Raw genomic sequence first — 17,375 nt, 5'->3', positions numbered from 1 at the left:
GAGCAGCTTTGTCACGCTGGCCACGTGACCCGGAAGTGTCTCCGGACAGCGCTGGCCCTCGGCCTCTTAAGTGAGATGGGCGCACAACCCTAGAGTCGGACACGACTGGCCTTCGGGCAGGGGTACCTTTACCTTTACCTTTACCACGATATGGGCCCAGCCACTCGCAGATTCCGTGCAGGGAGAACACACATCTGTGCACACATTTCTTTGCACTTTTACTGTTGTTTTACTGTCTGGGCAGCTTCCAACAAATTATGAAACCACATGCAGAAATTCCCCAGGTGGGGCAGAAAAAATTATCTGGAGACCTGCTGCCAATCAGCCTAGGCAATACTGAATAAGATGGACCAATGGCCTTACTCAATATAAGGCATATTGCCATGTTTATGGTCAAAGTCGCAATCCACCCTGTACTTCTTAAATGTATTTATAACACTCATACCATAGTTTTCCATTATTTAGTGTCCATGATGGCTTATGTAAAGCTCCTAGCCTGATTCCAGGGCTCTTCTACAAGGTCAGAACTTGAAATGGCGAGATCATTCAAGATTTTCTATAACTCAGCAAGTTGTAGAAGGAGCAAGAAACCTGTTCTTATTCTTCTATTTGAAATAACATCCCTTAGTTCATGAAGCCTTCAGTAACATATATCAAGGTGAGTTGTATCCAGACTTCACTTTCTGTGTATGGAAGGACTCCTTCCATTGAAGGAAGGCTTTATACCCAGCAGAAACTTCCTGTTGTGGAGGGAGGCAACTTTGCTGATTGCCTCCACCCATTGCAGCTTCCTTCACTGATATTTTGGTAGATCCCGCAACACCTACCGTATTTTTCACTCCATAAGACACACTTTTTTCCTCCTAAAAAGTAAGTGGAGATGTCTGTGCGTCTTATGGAGCGAATGTGTGGTTGATCGCTGGCTCCCTTTCCGCCCCCTTGCCCAGGCCTCAATTGCTGAATGTTCTTTCTGTGTGTAGTGGTTAAGAGCGGTAGACTCGTAATCTGGTGAACCGGGTTCACGTCCCCGCTCCTCCACATGCAGCTGCTGGGTGACCTTGGGCCAGTCACACTTCTTTGAAGTCTCTCAGCCCCACTCACCTCACAGAGTGTTTGTTGTGGGGGAGGAAGGGAAAGGAGAATGTTAGCCGCTTTGAGACTCCTGAAGGGGAGTGAAAGGCGGGATATCAAATCCAAACTCTTCTTCTTCTTCTTCTGCAGACGGAGGCCGTTTGCTTCCCCAGCGACATGTGACTGGCTGATTAGATTATCTGTCTGGAAACTGTAGAAACGGCTCTCTTTCCTTTCCTAAAGAAGCTGCAGAACTGTGAGTTGAACCCCATAAAAACAGGATTTTTTTCCATTTGCAAAGTAAGCTCAACAACTTTGAGCTGATCCTCAAAAAAGGGGCTTTTCCCTTTTGCAAAAGAAGCTGCACAACTGTGAGCTGATCCCCCCAAAAACGGGGCTTTCCTCCTCTAAAAACTAGGTGCATTTTATGGAGCGAAAAATACAGCACTATAGTGTTCTGGTGGGTCCCTCAACACTATGGAGGAGTGTGGAAGAGGTATCAGGATCACTAACTGAAGGAGAGATTGAAGTGTGGAGTCGTAGGGGTAAGAACTAGAGCTGCACCATGTATGCGCTCCAAACACTTTTTGAGGGGGTAAGGTTTGCTCTTGTGGGTGTTGAAAACCCTCCTAGCCTTTTAACGTTTCCCCAAACTTGTCCCCAGTGTGTTGTGTTGCTCCTTCAGTGATATTTCCTCCCCTATTATTAGGCCAACTTTCTCAACCACTGCATGATCCCAGCCAGTCAGGGTTCACTGTGATGATGTCAGAGAGGCAGGGTGCCAATCAGATTTCCAGCTTTGCCTTGTGACAGTTCCATTGCCTGTTTTCACACGGCAGTGCAACACAAAGGATAATTTATTGATGTGGGGAATAAATTTCCCATTTTTCTGCACTGTGGTGTGAGGGTAAGCAATGAAAAAGCATGGCAAGAGTGTTGACCTAGTTCTTTCAACGGCATGTTGCAGGGCAATATTCTTTGTTTTGCTCTGCTGTGACAGTTTCATTGCCCACCTCAGTTCAATGTGACACAAGACTGGGAGTATCAGCAATGGTAATGTGTCTGCTGTGAAGATTCATGTTCTTTTGAACCCCCCCCCCCAAAAAAACCCCCACACCAAAAATGACCTCCAATTTTCCAAGGCAACAGAAATTTTCCTTAAAATGTGTCCTCTCTTTCAGTTCTCTTGAAGCAGAAACACACTTGCCATCTATCTGTTGCTGTTTTAATAAGCAAACTTGGTATACTGGTAGGGTTGCAGGTGGGTAATTTTAAACTCTGGTCTTACAGGGATCATCTCTGAAGTAATCTGTATTAACTTCCAAATGTGGTTGGCCAGCCCTGCTGTGGTTGTGGCCCATCTTCATATTCCACTGGCCCTGAAGTCACTGGTGGAGGAACATTCAAGGTTTCCTTCTATATTCTTCCCTCTGCTCTGGCTAATTATTAATGGAATCCACATTACAGGTGCCTTTGCCAGTGGCTGGCTATCACGTTCAGGGTCTTCTTAGTAGTGGCACATTGTCTGCAGAAGATTTTTTGAAGGGAGCATCATCTGGTTATCTTTCTTCAGCTTTTTTGGAAAAGGACAAAGAGATCCCTCTCTAGAGACCAAGACTACTGTGCTGGGGCCCAATGATAAAACTGAAGTGGAGCTGTTCCAGCTGTGTCTTTTTAATCAATTGTGTTTCTTGTCTTGGGCTGCATTCGGACAGCACTTTATTCCATTTTCCTAACATTTCCTTACCTGATAACTTTCTTTTTTTTTTAATGTGATCTTTCATATGATGTAAAAGCTACTTCTGGAAATCTAGTGGAATCTAGTGGAAGTCTGATGCCCATTCCCATGTTAATTGCATCTAGAAAAAACACACGCATATAAGATGGAAAACTGCAGGATGAAATTTGGGGTGATCTCCTGGCATGCACTTTGTTCTCACCATGGGGGAACAGACGCAGCACCCGTGTTCATAATGAGTGATGACATGTCCAATGGCATCTGCTATTGCGCCACACCACATCCATGGGACTGAATTAAATGTAGCACAACATATTTCAGTTTTTTAACACCCACAGCTCCATTATGCAACAGGTTAAAAGGAACAGTATGAAAGAAATGTTAGAAACCTTGGGATAGAAATACTGGCATTCTAACCAGGAAAACTAATGAAATAATCCCCAAGTCTGAATGCACCCTTGCACATGATCATATCTTGGGTTTTAGGTAAACAATAGATTGAAGATCTATTGAAGAATTGATGCTTTTGAATTATGGTGCTGGAGGAGACTCTGGAGAGTCCCATGGACTGCAAGAAGATCAAACCTATCCATTCTTAAGGAAATCAGCCCTCAGTGCTCACTGGAAGGACAGATCCTGAAGCTGAGGCTCCAATACTTTGGCCACCTCATGAGAAGAGAAGACTCCCTGGAAAAGACCCTGATGTTGGGAAAGATGGAGGGCACAAGGGGAAGGGGACGACAGAGGATGAGATGGTTGGATAGTGTTCTCAAAGCTACCAGCCTGAGTTTGACCAAACTGCGGGAGGCAGTGGAAGACAGGAGTGCCTGGTGTGCTCTGGTCCATGGGGTCACAAAGAGTCGGACACGACTAAACGACTAAACAACAACAACAACAGATTGAAGATGCTGTGAAATGCTTTGAGAGGGCATCAAACTGTTGCTTAGGTGTCAGGTGAACTTGGCAGAAAGTCTCCCCCCCTTTTTTTTTGCACACGTCTTCTGAGATTAAAATCCGCTCCTGAAGCCATTCCCCTTTCCCCTGATGCTCTTAGGTATACTTTAAATGTGCAGCTGCACAAACACAGCATTTGCCATATTTGTACCACCTGCGGTTCAGCATCTCCCAGATTTGGTTTGTTTGCAGTTTTCCCCCTGCTGTCTTTTGATACAGCTCTCCTCGGACGCTTTGAGGCAAGGCGGGTTGAAGCTAGGAAAGAAACCCAAGGAAGATAGATTCTCCCCCCTGCCCACCCACTCCAAAAAAAAACCCACTGCCAGAGTTCAGCACTTATTTAGGTGTATCTAAAAATGTACTTTAAGTAGGATTTGCTCATGTTTTCCCTCCCTTCTGCAAGCTGATTTAAAATCTAATATTATTAAGTTGGCCGCAGCCTTCATATTTTAACTGTCAAGCCCAGAGCCTGAGAGGTGATGCATTCAAAGCTTGCTAAAATATTTGCTCAGCAGCACAATTGTGTGTGATGGAAAATAAACTCCTCCAGAGCATCTCCTCCTATCAGGCATGGCCTGCAGCCAGCGAAGAATGAGGGAAGGTCAGTCAATTATGTGTGGTAATCACCGTAAGCATATTATCTGAGACACAGATGTCTTCCCTGACCCCACACGACATAGCTATTAACCCCACAGCAATATAAAAATGGGGCTGGGGGGGGGAGGTGCTGGTCCCTTAGGTAAACTAGACCTTTTCAGCTTGGACATGTCCAGCAGATCGGGGGAGGGAAAAGTTGCAAGACAAGGGAGATGGTTTTTTCAGGGACCTGTCCAACAACCTGACCTTTTTGTCGCTGCCATCGGTGAGGTGGCGTGCCTCCTCTTTAGGGACCTCGCTATAGGCCTAGTCATGTGAGATAAATAGCTGCATCATCTGAAAATGAGACGAACAAATTGACTTGTAAGATATCGCAGCCGCATCGTAGCTCCGGAATGCCACTTCCCGATTTGTTGGGTGGCGGGGGAGGGGGAGAGACCAAACAGCCATTTGTGTGCTCCACTCCTGCGTACGTTTTTAAAATATGGCCCCTCTCCTAATATCGACAAAGTGTAATGGCAATATCACACAACTCGCCTAACGCCGTAATGCAGGAAATGGGAACTTCTCATTACGTGGCGTGTTTGCAGCAATCGCCTTCCTGCACAGTTGCTTTCAGGTTGGGATTTGTTTGCAGAATTACAAACTTGTTAGCTAGGGTAGAAAGAATACAGGTTGTTGTTGTTTCTAAATAACCCTCATATAGCTGCAAATTATAATATATACGTACATTATATGAATGCGTATATAACAGAAATCTAGCTTGAGTTTATATGTAGGAAGCTGGTCTGCACTGTTATATGAGTTATACATAAAGGTAAAGGGACCCCTGACCATTAAGTCCAGTCGTGACCGACTCTGGGGTTGCGGCGCTCATCTCGCTTTATTGGCCGAGGGAGCTGGCATACAGCTTCCGGGTCATGTGGCCAGCATGACTAAGCCGCTTCTAGCGAACCACAGCAGTGCACGGAAACGCCGTTTACCTTCCTGCCGGAACGGTACCTATTTATCTCCTTGCACTTTGACATGCTTTCAAACTGCTAGGTTGGCAGGAGCAGGGACTGAGCAACTGGAGCTCACCCCGTCGTGGGGATTCGAACCGCCGACCTTCTGATCGGCAAGTTTAACCCACAGCGCCACCCATGTCCATGAGTTATACATTGTTGTTGTTTAGTCGTTTAGTCGTGTCCGACTCTTCGTGACCCCATGGACCAGAGCACGCCAGGCACCTCTGTCCTCCACTACCTCCCGCAGTTTGGTCAAACTCATGCTGGTAACCTCGAAAACACTATCCAACCATCTCGTCCTCTGTCGCCCCCTTCTCCTTGTGCCCTCCATCTTTCCCAGCATCAGTGTCTTCTCCAGGGAGTCTTCTCTTCTCATGAGGTGGCCAAAGTACTGGAGCCTCAGCTTCACGATCTGTCCTTCCAGTGAGCACTCAGGTCTGATTTCCTTAAGAATGGATGCATTTGATCTTCTTGCCGTCCATGGGACTCTCAAGAGTCTTCTCCAGCACCATAATTCAAAAGCATCAATTCTTCGGCGATCAGCCTTCTTTATGGTCCAGCTCTCACTTCCATACATCACTACTGGGAAGACCATGGCTTTAACTATACGGACCTTTGTTGGCAAGGTGACATCTCTACTTCTCAAGATGCTGTCTAGGCCTGTCATTGCCCTTCTCCCAAGAAGCAGGCGTCTTTTAATTTCGTGGCTGCTGTCACCATCTGCAGTGATCATGGAGCCCAAGAAAGTAAAATCTCTCACTGCCTCCATTTCTTCCCCTTCTATTTGCCAGGAGGTGATGGGACCAGTGGCCATGATCTTCGTTTTTTTGATATTGAGCTTCAGACCATATTTTGCGCTCTCCTCTTTCACCCTCATTAAAAGGTTCTTTAATTCCTCCTCACTTTCTGCCATCAAGGTTGTGTCATCTGCATATCTGAGGTTGTTGATATTTCTTCCGGCAATCTTAATTCCAGTTTGGGATTCATCCAGCCCAGCCTTTCGCATGATGTATTCTGCATATAAATTAAATAAGCAGGGAGACAAAATACAGCCTTGTCGTACTCCTTTCCCAATTTTGAACCAATCAGTTGTTCCATATCCAGTTCTAACTGTAGCTTCTTGTCCCACATAGAGATTTCTCAGGAGACAGATGAGGTGATCAGGCACTCCCATTTCTTTAAGAACTTGCCATAGTTTGCTGTGGTCGACACAGTCAAAGGCTTTTGCATAGTCAATGAAACAGAAGTAGATGTCTTTCTGGAACTCTCTAGCTTTCTCCATAATCCAGCGCATGTTTGCAATTTGGTCTCTGGTTCCTCTGCCTCTTCTAAATCCAGCTTGCACTTCTGGGAGTTCTCGATCCACATACTGCTTGAGCCTTCCTTGTAGAATTTTAAGCATAACCTTGCTAGCGTGTGAAATGAGTGCAATTGTGCGGTAGTTGGAGCATTCTTTGGCACTGCCCTTCTTTGGGATTGGGATGTAGACTGATCTTCTCCAATCTTCTGGCCACTGCTGAGTTTTCCAAATTTGCTGGCATATTGAGTGTAGCAGAGTTATACATACTCAACTATTATATGAGTCTGCACTGGGGTGTGTGTGTGTGTGTAGGTTGTTTCATGTTGGCATGGGTAGCTCACAGGAGAACGTATCTAGGAATACAGAAAGACCAAGGGAGGAATTCAGTGTCACACCAAGGCGATCATTCCATCTGGACATGCATTTTGGCTTACCAGACAGAACAATCTCCCCTCTCCTCTCCCCCATATGCTGTTCTGGGGGGTTCTCCTAACCCCACCTTCTAGAGCCAACTTCAGGGGCACATGAGGTGATCAGTCACTATCTTGTACCATATTCCCTAATGAGCATATCCTAAAAGAAAATAATAGTAATAATAATAGTAGTAGTAATAATAATAATAATAATAATAATAATAATAATAATAATAAAGAAGATCGTGGGAAGGTGCCTCATACCATGGGAGCCCATTGGTCCATTCATCTTTGTGTTGTCTACACTGACTGCTTTTAATGTGTTTTAAATGTATGATGTGGAATGTGACCAGAATTAGGCTGTCTAATGTCACCCATGGAACATCATGCTATGTACCGGAATTTTAATCCTGCTCTCCATTCTCAAAGTCCAACACTCTGCCAATACTCCAACCACTTGGCTACACTCTAACTCCCTCTTCCTTTCTATTCACCCATCCACCATGTTTTTAAGTTTCTCTCTCTCTCATTGGCCACTGTAAGAACAGAATGCTGGACTAGATTAGCTTTTCCTCTGATCCATCAGGACCGATCCTGATATCCCCTCATTTCCAGCAACAAAATACATTCAGGGTAGCCCCTTGTCTAGAAGACCAGAAACCCTCACAGAGACACACAATTGTCTGTTGCAGAGTCCTCCTGGTATTCTCGCCCCTCTGGGCAAACATCATGAAAGAGAGAGACTACCTTCAGGTGATCAATAGCTGTTGGAACAAACCTCAGTGACCATATGGCCCCACTACGTATTCATGTTTGCAACCTTAGGCCCATACTACTGGTGTTTTTGGTTGAACGGTCACAGGGTGCAAAGTTGGAGAGTGGGCACAACTGTGTGCTGCACAATCGGTGCAAGGTTTAGTTAAAGATTTGCACAGTCCAAAACTGCAACCTCTGATTATCCTGATGCTCCCTTGTGATTGAAGGGACCAATGTATTAAACAACCCCACCAACCCAATATAAATGTGGTCTCCATCTGTATTATGTAACTATCTTATATATGTTTTTATTATCTTGTAAATCACTTCAGGGTGCCTAGTGGGAAGCAACTAATAAATGAAATTCTTCTTCATCATCAACATCCCTAAGTTTAGAGATGTTTTCCAAATCACTTCTGCTGATAAAGTGTGTATCTCATGTGATCAATGTAAACTACCGTATACAGTGGTATCTAGGGTTACAGATGCTTCAGGTTACAGACACTTTAGGTTACAGGCTCCACTAACCCAGAAATAGTACCTCAGGTTAAGAACTTTGCTTCAGGATGAGAACAGAAATCGTGCTCCGGTGGCGCGGCAGCAGCAGGAGGCCCCATTAGCTAAAGTGTTGCCTCAGGTTAAGAACAATTTCAGGTTAAGAACGGACCTCCAGAACGAATTAAGTTCTTAACCCGAGGTACCACTGTATTGGCTTGGTTGTGTGAAATGGCTATCAGATATCAGTCACCACAGATTGCAGTAGTGGGATAACTGGCATGGGGGGGGCAACATATTAAATGATAAACTCATCACCTGATAATGCCCATGTCTAATAACTATGAATTATCTCTTCATAAAAAGGTAAAGGTACCCCTGCCCGTACGGGCCAGTCTTGTCAGACTCTAGGGTTGTGCGCCCATCTCACTCTATAGGCCGGGGGCCAGCGCTGTCCGGAAACACTTCCGGGTCACATGGCCAGCGTGACATCGCTGCTCTGGCGAGCCAGAGCCGCACACGGAAACGCCGTTTACCTTCCCGCTAGTAAAGGTAAAGGTAAAGGTACCCCTGCCCGTACGGGCCAGTCTTGACAGACTCTGGGGTTGTGCGCCCATCTCACTCAAGAGGCCGGGGGCCAGCGCTGTCCAGAGACACTTCCGGGTCACGTGGCCAGCGTGACAAGCTGCATCTGGCCAGCGCAGCACACGGAAACGCCGTTTACCTTCCCGCTAGTAAGCGGTCCCTATTTATCTACTTGCACCCGGGAGTGCTTTCGAACTGCTAGGTTGGCAGGCGCTGGGACCGAGCAACGGGAGCGCACCTCGCCACGGGGATTCGAACCGCCGACCTTTCGATCGGCAAGCCCTAGGCGCTGAGGCTTTTACCCACAGCGCCACCCGCGTCCCGGCTATCTCTTCATACACATGCATTATAATGTCTACTTGGTGCTTCAGAACCCCCCCTCCTCTGTTCTTTGGCTCCTCTTTCCAATTCTCCTCTTGTAGAATTTTACAGCCAGAAGTGACCACAGAGTTCATCTAGGTCACCTCCCTTGTTCAGTGCATGACATAAATGCAAGATGTAACTAAAGCACTCCTGGCAGGGACCATCCCCCTTCTTAAAACCCTCCAGTGCAGGAGTGCTTTGCAACCTGCTCTGCTGTCCACCAGAAGTTGTTGCTAATGCTTTTAGCCAAAATCTGCTTCCTTGCTACTCTTACCCATTATTTCCAGCCCTGGAAGAACACACAAAGTTGTCTCTGCACCATGCATTTAAATCATGTGACTTCCCCCAAAGAATCCTGGGAATTGTGGTTTGTTAAAGGTCCTGGGAATTGTATCTCTGCTGCAGAGTTAACTACAGTTCCCAGGGTTCTTTGGAGAAGTGTGCTTTTAATGTGCTGGTGCGCACACAGTCTATGTTCTATGTGGCAGCCCTTCCGATGTTTGAAGGCTACTGTTGTGTTTCTCCTTAATCTTCTTTTCTCCATCTCTTTCAACCATTCATAATAGGACTTGCTTTCCTGGCTCATCATCACCCTCTAGGCAGGTGCTGATTTTCTCCTGCATCCTGAGTGCTTGGCGAGGTGGCTGCAAATCTTCTTCATCTCTCCCCCTCCCCAATTGTTGTGTATTATTCGGGATTATGCATATTACGACAGACTTCCTAAGGACTCTGGGTTGTTGTTTTTTCTCCCCCTAAAACGTCTTCTCATTTGAAGAATGAGTGTGCTACCCTCTTTACCATTTCCTTCCAGAATACATTTAAATGAAAATGGTAAATGAGATATTTGTTTGCAGCTGCAACGACTTCGTGCTGCTTGTTCCATTTCTGAGAGAGCGGTGTTATGAGCATCTAACATGGGAACAAAAGTATGATTTTAATATAACAAAAAGGGGGTGTTTTTGTTTATTCCCTGCTGATCTGTAATCAAGTGCACTAAGTATATGTGTGTGTGCTTGGTCTTAAACCTCCTGTGACGTCTACTGTGGTTTCGATTGTGAATCAAACATAAAGCCGTCAAGTCTCTCTCTCTCTCTCTCTCTCTCTCTCTCTCTCTCTCTCTCTCTCTCTCTCTCTCTACTTTCTGCACAAGTATGGTTCTACTTTGAGTATATATATAATGCATTTAAAACAAAGTGAGACCCAGTGCATGCTTCACTTTTGAAGAAGAGCAAGTTCATTTTGTTGGTACGATTCATTGGGACTTTATGAAAGAGTGTCAACAGAATAGATTTGCACAATGGCAATATAGATTTCTGAAACGAGCCAGAAAAATAATGGAGTCCATACGTTGCCATTGTTGGTTTGTTTTTGCTTTCAGCTGGCAAAAGTTGGCATGAAATAGCTTATCTGGACTGGCCTCTGGTTGCAGACAGGATCCATTCCTGAGCCCCGTTCACAACCTGAAAGGAATGCAACCCACGTCTGCGCACGCGCGGGTTGTGATTCACCGCTTCTGCGTATGCGCGTTACATCATTTTGCTCGTCTGCGCATGCGCGAGCGGCGAAACCCGGAAATAACCCTTTCCGGTACTTCCGGGTCGCCGCAGGATGCAACCTGAAAAGACGTAACCTGAACTGAACATAACAAGAGGTATGACTGTATCTTTAGGCAGACTGAGGTGGCTGTCTCAGGCAATTGTTGTGTGGTGTCATGAAAGGACAGCACATCACTGTTTCTTTATCATTGTATTGCCAAAATAACTTAGCTAGTTTTAGATGCCATCTAGCATCTTGTTCTCACACTGATCGACTAGAGGTCTGTGAGAGGCCCACAGCACCAGCAGATCCCTTCTGTCTTTATGATACAGGTTTAAACAGAAAATAAATAAATGCAAATAAGCATTTGTAAATAGGTTTTTGTCTGCCACATCTTGCGAGTTTGCTTTGGCATTCCTAAGCCATGTTCTGCTCCCATATTCTCCCACACACTTGCTATGTCTAATTTACATATCCCTTTTATAGAGCTTACCACTTGCTCTTTGGTGTATTAATTTAAACTTGGTGATTTGTTTTTCTGCTCAGGAAGCAGCAGACTCCGGGATAGTGACATATTCTGGCAGCCACAAGCAGCGATTACTTTCCAGTTTGGCTAATGATATAATCCACCGTGGTTGCAAAGTCTTGCTTTTCTCTTTAGATGACATTTTTCCGCAAGCTACACGTGTTGTATTTATAAGTGGCACTTAGGAAGATGCGTTCTGTAATCTCCTACTTACGCCTGACACTCTACGCATGTGTTTATCTACAAGGAGTGATGACATTGCTTGTTAATTCCACCCCCTGCTCCACAGCATCATAATATTGGAGGTGGTGGTTGGGGAGGAGGGGAAGAGTGTCAGAGATGTATTTCAGCTGCCAAAGAGTAATCTATTGACATTGGTCATGGGTACTTTATAAGGCACCTATTTGGAAAGTCATTTGCTACCAAATGTGGAGAAACCATGGCTCACTTATACTGCATGCAGAAGGCCCCAGGTTCATTCACCTGTTTAAAACATCAGGTAACAGGTAGACAGGTTCAAAGACCTCAGCTGCTGGTCAGAGACGACATTCACACCATACGTTTAAAGCACTATGTTACATTTTAAACAGACCTGGCTTCACCCAAAGGATTCTGGGAGCTGTAGTTTGTTAAGGATACCAAGAGTTGTTAGGAGACTCCCTATTTCCCTCAAGGAGCTGCAGTTCCCAGAATTCCCTGTGGAGAAGGATGATTATTAAACAACTTGGGAAATTGTAGTTCTGTAAGGGGAGCAGGGGTCTTTGACAACCAGTGCCATTTTTCTAGAGAAAGAGGTGCCAGAACTGACCATGAACACCTCCCTTGTTCGCTTAGAATAGCAATGGCGCCCACCTGAGAGGTGCTGGAACTCAGTTCCGGTGAGTTCCGGCTGAAAAAAAGCCCTGTCGACAACATTAACAAACTGTAGCTCCCAGAATTCTTGGAGTTGGGGGAGCGTTTACAGTGGTATTATAGTGCTTTAAATGCATGGTGTTCTGGTATAGCACCGTTTCCCATGCTCCTAAATCATTTCTGTGGACAGCTATTCATATATCGCAGATGGAGAACGAAGTCCTTTGAAATGCCCCTTCATAAAAATCAGTTGCTGGTGATGGCCAAAAATAAAGCCTCTCCCTTATTTTTTTGACATTTGTGAATGAGATATTTATACTGTTCATTTTCTCAAGTTGAAACTGGCTGTGTAAGTGGCATGATCAAAATAGGGGTTTCCCCCCCTTGGCTACTGGAAGAATGCGAATAAATACTGATTTACCTGAATGCCACCCACATGCCACTGTGAACTTACGTAACCAAGTTTTTCTTTATTAACTCTCCAAGGACACAATAGCCATGCACCGAAGATCCTCAGCAAGAGCTCACACTGCCCATGTAAGTGTATTTTTTATTTTAAAAAGGGGGGGAAAGGAATCAAGCTCTTACCTTTCAAATTACATTCATAGAGCATTATTCAAATACGTGTAAGGCTGACTACTAAAGAAAGCACAATGACTGTCTACAATGCACTAATTTTATTCCACTTTGACTTTGAAAATATAATCGGTACTTACAAAAATTGTAAATACTACGGAATCATGCTAGAGGGATTATTCTAAAGTGGAAGTGCTAATATAGCAAGCAAAATAGCTCTTTCTAGTCTTAACTGGCTCCATTATCAGCAAAGATAACATCTGGCAACAACATTGCAAGAAGCACAAATTGTGTGTGTGTGTGTGTACACATAACTATCTGGGATTTATGGTGACATGTACATTTTAGTTTGAAATGAACTTCATCTTGAACTCCACATGAGATGGAACAGGTAGCAGTTATTCCTTGTGACCCCTCGCTCAGCCACCCCAATTAAAACAGCAGCTTAGCCAAATGAATGTCTGTCTACTACCAGCGATTTAGTGGAAGTGGAATGCAAGGGAGTGCTGCTCCGAGACTATTTTCAGAGCGGGGGTGATGGCCTCATGTGCCAAAATGCCAGGGTTATTGATGGATCTTCCTTGCTCTGGCAGATGAATGCAGTGCTAATGAGCCTCCCAAGTTCTCTCTTGCTTCTGATAGCTTAGCACAGTGGAAAATCCAAAAAGCAGGTTGCATACTTAGTTCCCCTTTTTTGATGGAGTTCTTACTTCATCCTCGTGGTTTTATTGCAAAAAGATGGCAGTCTGATATGATCTGAAGAGAAGCCAGGCAACCTATTTGCAGTGATTTGACTCTCAAAATGCTGATCAGTCACAGCAGGCTAACCACTACACCACCCTTTCCCAACTCCCAGCTCACTGTTCCATGATTTTCTGCTGATCTTAATATATTGAGTATTATGCTATGTATTGATGCCCTATCTCTCTCTGTGTGTGTGAGTACATAATAAACCAAGTTGCATATATTTTTGGACTCTCCTTGTGGGCGTAGCTATGATGGCTGTCATGATGGGCTCCTGCACTTTGCAATTTACCACTGCACCACTGTCTACAGTGGCATTCTCCTTGCACCGTGCCACATGGAGAATGCTCATAGCTGATTGGAAGAGCATTTTCTTTGTGTGCAGAAGGTTCCACGTTCAATCCCTGGCATCCCCAGATAGGACTGAGGGACAGAAGTCCTGGAGAGTCCAAAAATGTTTCGTTTGGAATTGTTTAATTGGCTCTTTTGGTTGTATTAAGATTTGGCATGGTTTGGTATTGTATTAATGTGGGTTGTTATTAATGAAACATTTAAAAAGGTGGAGGTAAAACATTAATAAAAAGGAATTTAAAAAAAGGAATCCTGCCTGTTAGTGGAGCTAGATAATACTGAGTTAGATGGCCAAGGCACTGTGCACTGCAGTATCAATCCAACCAAGTTATTTAAGTAGACTAAGAAACGTATATGGGACGCAGGTGGCGCTGTGGGTTAAACCACAGAGCCTAGGACTTGCCAATCAGAAGGTCGGCGGTTCGAATCCCTGCGATGGGGTGAGCTCCCGTTACTCGGTCCCTGCTCCTGCCAACCTAGCAGTTCGAAAGCACATCAAAGTGCAAGTAGATAAATAGGTACCACTCCGGCGGGAAGGTAAACGGTGTTTCCGTGCACTGCTCTGGTTCGCTAGAAGCGGCTTAGTCATGCTGGCCACATGACCCGGAAGCTGTACGCTGGCTCCCTCGGCCAATAAAGCGAGATGAGTGCCGCAACCCCAGAGTCAGGCACGACTGGACCTAACGGTCAGGGATCCCTTTACCTTTAATTTTTAACAAAGGAATCCTGCCCATTAGTGGAGCTAGATAATACTGAGTTGGATGGCCAAGGCACTGTTCACTGCAGTAACAATCCAACCAAGTTATTTAATTAGACTAAGAAACACATCCTCATGTATTCAAGAATTTGCATATTCAAGAATTTGCACTCTGTCAAATGAGCAGACCAGCATACTATAGCACTGTGTTGTTTATTACTGCATGCCAGGCAGTTTGCATACTTAACAAAGAGAACATACCTGCATGCTACAGCATTCCATTGTTTCTTACTGTGTCCTGGAAAGACTCACAACAGGATAGTGCTGCTCCTGACTACATTCCAGAGTCCATACTAGGCCAAAGCAGACAGAGATGTCTACCACAGCACTCTAACGCTTCTCGCTACATGCCTAGCCAACTGAACACACCTCTCTGCCGCAGCGTCCTGTTGTTCCTTACTGCGTTCCAGTATGCCCTAAATGAAAATACCCCGAAGTGCCACGACACCGTATTGTTTCTCGCTGCATTCCAGACAGAGCTCAATCATTCTTGATGCATTATGTATTTACAACATTATATATAAGTGCCTGTTATAAACAAACTGCTATATTAACAGGCACAGCTTATAAAGTATCATTATAAAGTAATCATTCAATCAATCACTCCACTCAGAACTATCCGGGGGAGGCTGTGTGTTCGTCAAATGAAAGGCAAATGTCTGATTTGCATTCACTTTTCCAGAATGTGCCATAGAGTTGAGTTTTGCAACGCTCTGTATCCTGAATACCAAGTGCATACCTTTTTTTTATTTTCTCCAGAGACTTTACTTGGAGTCAAATGGTGAGTCAGGATATTCCTTGGGAGCAAGTGGGATTTGCAAGAAATAAGAAGACCTCCCCTGGACTGGACCAAATGCCATACAATCCAGCATTCTGTTTTAAACATGATCAAGCTGGACGCCTCTGAAAGCAGGACCTGAAGGCAACTTTCCCTCCCTTGTTGTTTGTCACCAGCATCTGTTCTTCAGAAGTACACAGAAGTTTGAACTTGGCAGTTCCATTTGGTTATCATGGCTGGTACCCACTGCTGCTTCCTCTTTTTAAAAAAACAACAGTGACCATAAGCAGATCTTGTGGTACTGAATAGATTTTTTTTAAAATCAAATACAGAAATACAGTGGTACCTCAGGTTAAGTACTTAATTCGTTCCGGAGGTCCATTCTTAACCTGAAACTGTTCTTAACCTGAAGCACCACTTTAGCTGATGGGGCCTCCCGCTGCCGCCGCACCTCCGGAGCCTGATTTCTGTTCTCATCCTGAAGCAAAGTTCTTAACCTGAAGCACTATTTCTGGGTTAGTCTGTAACCTGAAGCGTATGTAACCTGAAGCGTATGTAACCCGAGGTACCACTGTAGTGTGTAGCGTAGCACACAGGAAAAGGCATTAAACCCTTTCTCTCTTGCTCCACAATGGATCTTCTTCCCCACAAGCTGACTTTTGCTCCAACGGAAGAATTACCATTTATCCTGATAAAGGAGCCCCCATACTAATTACACTTTTTTTAAAGCCAGTTGTGTTCAATGCCTTTGTGCAGAAGAACTAGCAGATTGAAGAACAGTCTGCCTTGAGAAGTGGTGGACTCTCCTTTACTGGAAGCAGAAGCTGGGTGAGCATATGCCTGGGCTGCTGTCATTGTCTCCTGAACATAGCTGTCAACGTTTCCCTTTTTTAAAAAGGGAAATTCCCTTATTCCGAATAGGATTCCTCTGAAGAAAAGGGAAAAGATGATAGCTATGCTCCTGCATTGGGCAGGGGATTGAACTATAGGGTCTCCAAGGCCCTTTCCAAACGTCTGATTCTGCAACTTTATCATGCAACCACCACATTGGGGAAATGGTTGTGTAATTTGCACCTTTGTGTCTGACAAAGCCAAGATTCAGGCCGAGCAGATTATACTGAGTAATAGTTATGACAATTCATGTCATGTCCTGTGCTCAAATAACAGAGAAACTGTCTCTTGCAGTAAACCCTTCCATAGTTCTACTGGGCTAGAAAGTACACGTCCCAAGTCTGTTTAGGTGCAGGGTCAGCATAGTGTCGGCGTATCTTCAAGTCTCGGTCTCCGAAAAAGCTTATCAGTTTGGATATGCTGCTGTCCAGGTTGTGGTGAAGGTGATGTATCAAATCTTGATTGAGACGACACCATGTCAGCTTGGTGAAATGATGATGAAGTGAAAACATGACCATTTCTCCCTGTATTAAATTTCTGTAGTGATGCAGTTATATAGATACAAAGGCATATTCATATGGAACAAAAAAAGGTGGGGAGGTGTACAGCTAAATGTTCTTATGGTTAGATCAAATCTATATGTGAAATTCAGCCTCCGACTCACTGTGTCTACTCTGACATAGACCCTGGTCTATGGTGCATCTGCCATTCCATAGATATTGCCAAAGCACACAGCGATTCCATTAGGTCACGGAACAGTTTTCTCTCAAGCTGACCTTTCACTTTTCTCAGAAAAGCAGTGTTGCTTTTCAACATGGAGCTGCTGAAACCTTTCCCCTTGGTAGTTAGGATATTTATGAACATTCCATGTATTGCAGCAGCTTAGCAAATATCTTACACCTGAAAAGCAATGTGCAACCATATTTCAGCTTGGTGCAGGGATTGCAAATTTTATGTTCTGCTGAAATTGTTAGACTATGACTCCCATCATCCCTGACCATTGGCCATCCTGACTAGGGTTGATGGGAGTCCAACAACATCTGGAGAGACAACCCATTGACTACTCCTGGCTTAATAGATGACAT

At 44.7% G+C, this 17,375-nt stretch overlaps 1 long non-coding RNA gene across 3 annotated transcripts in view; it reads left to right on the top strand.

Annotated features, from left to right (window-relative positions):
• LOC114594740 (uncharacterized) overlaps positions 1-16,023 on the top strand; it is a 52,727-nt gene extending 36,704 nt beyond the window's left edge. For 2 of the 3 annotated variants that reach the window (XR_013392133.1, XR_013392134.1), the window contains exons 3-4: positions 12,680-12,730; positions 15,381-16,023. This is a non-coding gene — a long non-coding RNA (uncharacterized LOC114594740). Of the gene's footprint in view, positions 1-500; positions 659-1,221; positions 1,328-12,679; positions 12,731-15,380 lie in introns of those variants that run through there. The other variant, XR_013392135.1, reaches the window with a different exon arrangement.
• The last annotated feature ends 1,352 nt before the right edge of the window (positions 16,024-17,375 follow it).

Source organism: Podarcis muralis, chromosome 3 (assembly GCF_964188315.1).
Source record: "Podarcis muralis chromosome 3, rPodMur119.hap1.1, whole genome shotgun sequence".
In the NCBI taxonomy this organism is placed as follows: Eukaryota; Metazoa; Chordata; class Lepidosauria; order Squamata; family Lacertidae; genus Podarcis; species Podarcis muralis.
Note: the sequence above shows the minus strand (reverse complement) of the source record. Positions and strands in the feature narration are given on the sequence as shown.